This window comes from Triticum urartu, chromosome 5 (assembly GCF_003073215.2).
Source record: "Triticum urartu cultivar G1812 chromosome 5, Tu2.1, whole genome shotgun sequence".
Lineage (NCBI taxonomy): Eukaryota > Viridiplantae > Streptophyta > Magnoliopsida > Poales > Poaceae > Triticum > Triticum urartu.
Genome location: NC_053026.1, coordinates 450,620,783 through 450,627,930, shown reverse-complemented (window position 1 = coordinate 450,627,930; position 7,148 = coordinate 450,620,783).

Here is a 7,148-nt window from a genome sequence, read left to right as displayed (position 1 = left end):
GATAGATAATATTTAATATTCCAATTATCTTTTTTATTTCTTCCCCCTAGAGTGTATTCTCTTGGTTGTCCCCTCAACAACCTTTTTGATTATGTAATTTGGACAATTTCTTTATAAATGAAAATGACTCACAGTAGGGGATTTACCCTACTGTTCTTTGGTCAAAAAAAGATATTAAGAAAGGAAGGAAAAGAAGGATAGGAAAGAAGAAAATAAGAAGAGGAAAGAAAGAACAAGAGGAGAGGAAGAAAAGGAGAAATAAATAAGAAGAAGAAAAAAGAAGAAAAAGAAGAGGAGAAGAAGAAAGGAATAGTGGAGAAGAAGAGAAAATAGAAATCCATAGCTATTCTTTTTTTTCTTCTTTTTTTCTTCGATCTTCTCCTCTAGCTATTCCTTTCTTCGAGGGTTCTATAGGGTCGAGGGATTGAGGGTTGAGGTTTCCAGGGTCGTCTAGGGGTCGAGGGTTCCAGGGTCGTCGAGGGTTCGAGGGGTCGAGGATCGCCGAGGGGTCGAGAGAGGTTTCCTAGTGTCAAAGTATTGAAGAAATCCATGGCTTCATCATTAGCCGGAAGTAACCAGGGCATGACGAAGTCCTCCAAAGTTATTTTGGAATGGTGTCCCGGATAGGATAATTTGCCTTTTTGTATGAATTTCAGCAAAGGCCTTTTTGCCTCCTCCGGCCTAAGTGGGCCAAGACTGAGAATGATCTGGTTGATAAAGGGATCGAACCAGAGACAATTAACTGGCCAGACCGTTGCCGAACTTGGTTCTTCGGGGCTGGCGGAACCTTGGACCCTGTAACAGGGAAGTGCATTTGGACGAACGATCAAATGGGCATACCAGTCAGGAAGCTTCAGCACTATATCGAAGCAGCGCAGCAAGGGACGTTCTTTCCAGACAGAGAGAACGACGAGCTCACAATGGCCCTCGGGAATCCTGAGCACCCTGGACGGACACGAGGCACGCCAGGCTCCATTCCGTGGAAGGTTGGGTTTCTGGACGCAGGCGGTTACAAATCCCATCAGAGGAGGAAAAAAGTGCAGTAGACCCAAATGCAGGCGCTGCAAGCAAGGGTACAAGCGATAGAGGAACGAGAAGCAAATCGCAGCAAACGTACTGCCGAAGCTTCCCCCGAAGCTACCCCGCCATCTCAGCGGAGAAGCAGCGTGGCTTCCACTGAGCTGCTACAGCCGGAGCATGCCTTGACAGCTCCTGCCAGCTATCCCGTGGATGCTATCACGGAGTCTCAAAATTGCCACCTTATGACGCAATGGATGAATTTGAAGGTCAAGGCGGCTGTTGGCTCTGTTTATCCTACTGAACCCGGCGCAACTTTTCACTGCCGGCCGATTCCAGAAGGATATGCTAGGGTGATGGTGGATGAAATAACGGAGGGATTTGAGGACCTCCAGCTTGACCACCCTACCGGTGAAGGGGAGACTAGGCTGGGGTCTGCTCTAAAGACACCATGCCTATGGCGGAAGGAGCTCATCAACCTTCCGAACTGGACGCCTCCGCCTCCTCCTCCTCCTCCGGCAAGTCAGGGCACTCCGCCTCCTCCACCGCCTCCTTCTCCGGCGAGTCAGGGCACTCCTGTAGGGGAACATAGCAGAAATTCAAAATATTCTACGCATCACCAAGATCAATCTATGGAGTAATCTAGCAACGAGGGAAGGAGAGTGCATCTACATACCCTGGTAGATCGCTAAGCGGAAGCGTTCAAGTGAACGGGGTTGATGGAGTCGTACTCGTCGTGATCCAAATCACCGATGATCCTAGTGCCGAATGGACGGCACCTCCGTGTTCAACACACGTACAGCCCGGTGATGTCTCCTACGCCTTGATCCAGCAAGGGGAGAAGGAGAGGTTGGGGAAGACTCCATCCAGCAGCAGCACGACGGCGTGGTGGTGATGAAGGAGCGTGGTACTCCAGCAGGGCTTTGCCAAGCACCGCAAGAGACGAGGAGGGAGAGAGGTAGGGCTGCGCCAGGGAGAGGTCAAAACTCATGTGTTGGCAGCCCCAAAGACCTCAACTATATATAGGGGAGAGGGAGGGGGCTGCGCCCCCTCTAGGGTTCCCACCCCAAGGGGTGCGGCAGCCCCAAAGCCCATCTGGGCGGCGGCCAAGGGGGGAGAAGGGGAGACTTGCCCCCCAAGTAAGGTGGAGGCGCCCCCTCCCTAAACCCTAGGCGCCTTGGGCCCTTGTGGGGGGGCGCACCAGCCCACCTGGGGCTGGTCCCCTACCACACTTAGCCCATGCAGCCCTCCAGGGCTGGTGGCCCCACTTGGTGGACCCCCGGGACCCTCCCGGTGGTCCCGGTACATTACCGATAGCAACCGAAACCTTTCCGGTGACAAAAACAGGACTTCCCATATATAAATCTTTACCTCCGGACCACTCCGGAACTCCTTGTGATGTCCGGGATCTCATCCGGGACTCCAAACAACATTCGGTAACCACGTATATCTATTCCCTATAACCCTAGCGTCATCGAACCTTAAGTGTGTAGACCCTACGGGTTCGGGAAACATGCAGACATGACCGAGACACCTCTCCGGTCAATAACCAACAGCGGGATCTGGATACCCATGTTGGCTCCCACATGCTCCACGATGATCTCATCGGATGAACCACGATGTCAAGGACTTAATCAATCCCGTATACAATTCCCTTTGTCTAGCGGTACGATACTTGCCCGAGATTCGATCGTCAGTATCCCGATACCTTGTTCAATCTCGTTACCGGCAAGTCTCTTTACTCGTTCCGTAACACATCATCCCGTGATCAACTCCTTGATCACATTGTGCACATTATGATGATGTCCTACCGAGTGGGCCCAGAGATACCTCTCCGTTTACACGGAGTGACAAATCCCAGTCTCGATTCGTGCCAACTCAACAGACACTTTCGGAGATACCTGTAGTGTACCTTTATAGCCACCCAGTTATGTTGTGACGTTTGGCACACCCAAAGCACTCCTACGGTATCCGGGAGTTGCACAATCTCATGGTCTAAGGAAATGATACTTGACATTAGAAAAGCTTTAGCATACGAACTACATGATCTTGTGCTAGGCTTAGGATTGGGTCTTGTCCATCACATCATTCTCCTAATGATGTGATCCCGTTATCAGTGACATCCAATGTCCATGGTCAGGAAACCGTAACCATCTATTGATCAACGAGCTAGTCAACTAGAGGCTTACTAGGGACATGGTGTTGTCTATGTATCCACACATGTATCTGAGTTTCCTATCAATACAATTCTAGCATGGATAATAAACGATTATCATGAACAAGGAAATATAATAATAACCAATTTATTATTGCCTCTAGGGCACATTTCCAACAACTCCGCCTCCTCCACCGCCTCCTCCTCCGGCGAGTGACGATCAGGGCACTCGACCGGCTCCTTCTCCAGCACGTGGCGGCACTCCGCCTCCTTCTCCGCCTGCGCTGACGCGCCCGAGCAGCCAGCCTCCTCCTTCTCCGCCTCGTCAGCAAGGGCGGAAGAGACCTGCCGCCGCTCCGGCTGCTCCGGCGCCCGTAGTCCTTCTCCTCCGCCTCGTAAGCAAGTAAAGAATACAACCGCTCCGCCTGCTCGGCCGGCGTCTAGCAGTACAGCCAGAGGCGGGAGGACATACAGATTCGGTCCTTCTCTGAAGACTCCAGAGAAGTTACCATACGAGAGGACCCTGGAGGAGAACGCCAAGATCGCACGAACTGAAGTGGATGACTGGTTTCAAGGGTTGAAAGCAAAGAGACATCCACTTCCGGAGGAGAAGGTAGATCCGGTGAAAGCGAAGCGCACTCTGGCTGCCCTGACAAAACCACCCAAGTCTCCGCCGAAAGGAAACTATGAGCACATTATTGGAAAGGAATTTGCCGAAGCGGAGCGGTCGGGAAGTGCTGTCAGTGATCAAAGGCTGAAAGAACGACGAGCTGGGAAACAAATTGCCCAGCTCGGTGAACAAGCGAAGCAATCGTGCCCCCCGCTCAAGGTGCCTAGCGACAACGTCGCTAATGATCCGAGGATGGTGCCCGGCTATAGCAATCTTGCCGATTACCTGCCCGGCGATGTACATTATGAACCCATGGAGGTGCAGATACAAAGATACGAGTACGGGAAGCCTCTCGTCAAAGATGAAAGATCTCTATCAACGATGATGTGAAGATTGCATGATTGGTACTTGAAAATCTGCAGAGACTCTGGGGGGAGGAGTACTTTGTATGTGAAAGTTAAAAGGAGCATGACCTCGTTGGAATTGAACTGCTACCTGTTCCATTTGAGGAGTTCTTTCAGTTTTTCAATCAATTGGCCCTCGATAAAACAACGGTCGTCTGCTACTGTCTGTAAGTAGTACTACTTCTGTCATTAAGTCTCTCTATATAGCTCAGCTCTTTCATTGCATGTATTTATAATCATCCTCACTATATTATGCAGATTGAAGATCGCCGAATTGAAGAAAAGACAAGTCGGTGATATTGGGTTCATTAACACATATCTCATAGATGCAACTCAGGTTAAATTTCATGCCACAGCTACCGAGGCCAACTTGCTACGATCATTGGTAATAAATGAAAACAAAGATATAATACTCTTTCCTTACAACTTCAAGTGAGTGTTACTGTCTTGTGCGTATTCGGTTTCCCTTATATATTAGTCAAGGTTATAGTAATGTAATTGATGAGTTATGCATGCGTGTGCAGTTTCCACTATATTCTCCTAGAGATTAAGCTTGAGCAGGGACTAGTAACCATCTTAGACTCAAGACGAAAAGATCCCCAGGACTATGCAGACATGACTCAAATACTCGAGAAGTAAGTTAAATCGATCATTATCCACCATATCAGCAACTTTGTTCATTTCCTGATATATCAAGTAATTGTTTTCTTTGTCCGGTAGGGTTTGGAGAAAATTCACCAGAAAAGCTCCGGGACTGCCGAAGGAGCTGCAATTTAGACACCCGAAAGTAAGTACTATAGTAGCATGTTCCGCGCATCTACTAGTGATTCTAGCGCTAGTTTCATCAATACCATTTGGCATTCTTGCTTATCAGTTTGATTGACCTCTATTTCTTGTAAAGTGGTTGTGGCAGGAACAAGGGAATGATTTCTGTGGATACTACGTTTGCTAGTCCATCCGCCACACGATCTGTGAGCGGGGCTACACTGACGAACAATATGAAGTACGTAAATAACAACATTCACAATTTTATTTTATTACCATCATTTGTGTTGAGTTTCATTTGACCCCCTTCTTTAAATTAGATGTTTCGAAAGCGGGATGAACTCCTAGCACCAGCTCGCATGCGAGAGATTCAAGAGGAATTGGCGGCATTCTTTCTTGACCACGTGATCGCTGAAGACGGAGAATACTATGTGGACCCTGAGTCCGTATGATTATATTTGTAAGAGATAATTATTGTATATATGTAGCCGGTAGTGTCGGATAGATATACGAGAACTTGTTGTTCGACCAATCTTTCGGAGAAGGAGAGGTGGTCGATATCACTTCTCTCTGTATGCATATATGTTCATGACGATCTTCTGTTTCCTTCGTTTGCTTACTAGCTAGCTAGCATGTCTAGTCCTCTCTATACGTATGTATAGTACGTAGCGTCGACCAAGCACGGACATAAGAGAGGACACTTCTCTCTATTAATTATAGCTAGCTAACACAATATATGAAACACCTAAATTAACCCCCCAAAACCCCCAATCCTGCCCCCCCTTAAAAAAAACAAAAACCCCAGCCATAGAAATGCTGACGCGTGGATGCCTATTGGTCCCGATTGGTGCCACCAACCGGGACCAAAGGGTCTCCTGCCTGGGCTCCACGCACAGGCCACGTGGAGGCCCATCTGTCCCGGTTCTGGATTGAACCGGGACTAAAGGGACAGGGCATTAGTACCGACCCTTTAGTCCCGGTTCCAGAACCGGGACAAAAGGCCCTTACGAACCGGGACAACAGGCCCTTTTTCTACCAGTGCTCACTAGCGTTTTAAGGGTCCAAAATGATCTTTTTGTGCACTTTTACGGGTTGAAAAATAGGGGCAAAGATTAGAACCCTCAAACCCAACCCTTATAACGGAATATTCCCCATGAACGACATTGTCGTTGCGCGCGGGAGGTCGACGGGGCGGCCGCCGGCGACGGGGGCGACTAGCAACGGCGGTCGCGGGCGTGGACGCGGGAGTTGGGAGGATTTTTCCCTCCCGCGCGAGTATAACCGCCAAATGAGGGTTGGGGTAGGTTTTTCTCCCCAACCCTTACTTTTGAGGATTGGGAGAGGGGTTGAGGGTTGGACCTTTAAAATTTTTTGAAGGTCTGAGGGTTAAGGGGTTCTAGTCTACGACTTTTTTTCGACGAAAACTGTAAAAAAGCAGTTATTTTTAGAGGTTTGAGGGTTTGAAGGCTCTACTAGTAATGCTCTTAGTCTCGTGGCAGCTTACTACCTCGTGACAATTCACTGTCAAATCCGTATACGACAAGCTCACGCAAGGCCCAGCCCTGGACATAGCTAGGGGCTATGAAACTTGTTTGCATCTAAAAGTGAAACTCTTCCTTTGAAAGATGTTTAGAACCCGCTTACCTTACTTGTTACTTCTACCAATGTTGCCAAGTGTAATGGCCCCTGAACGGGAATTTCACTGTCTGTGCTGCTCCGGAGGATGCGAACCACGTATTTTTCCGTTGCTACTTGCCTCGTTTTGCTTGGAGTGCGGTGAGAGTAGCCACTGGTACGGTTTGGAATCCCTCCTTGGGTATAAAGTTGCTTACTATTCTTTCGTCCTTGCGTGAACAAGATCACTATTGAATATGTTTTCCCTTCACACTCAACTAACTGCTTGTTCAAATGCCTTACATTCCTTCTGCAATGGTCTCCGTTTGGGAAGAGTGGGGACTCTGAGGCCATGCAGCAGGCGATGAGCAAGCTTCAACACATCTACAACATCACGAGCTCCCCTTCGTCTGATAACTATAGTAGCCGTTGATTTTGTTCTCGAGCATGTGTGCTCTTATTTGGGCCTTCAACCGTGTACCTCAACATCTTAGAATCTTGTTTTTTTAGTTGTGTTTCGGACTCTTTGATACTATGCCTAGTTTGTGGACATTATTAATTTAAAGCCAGGCACAGCTTGCAT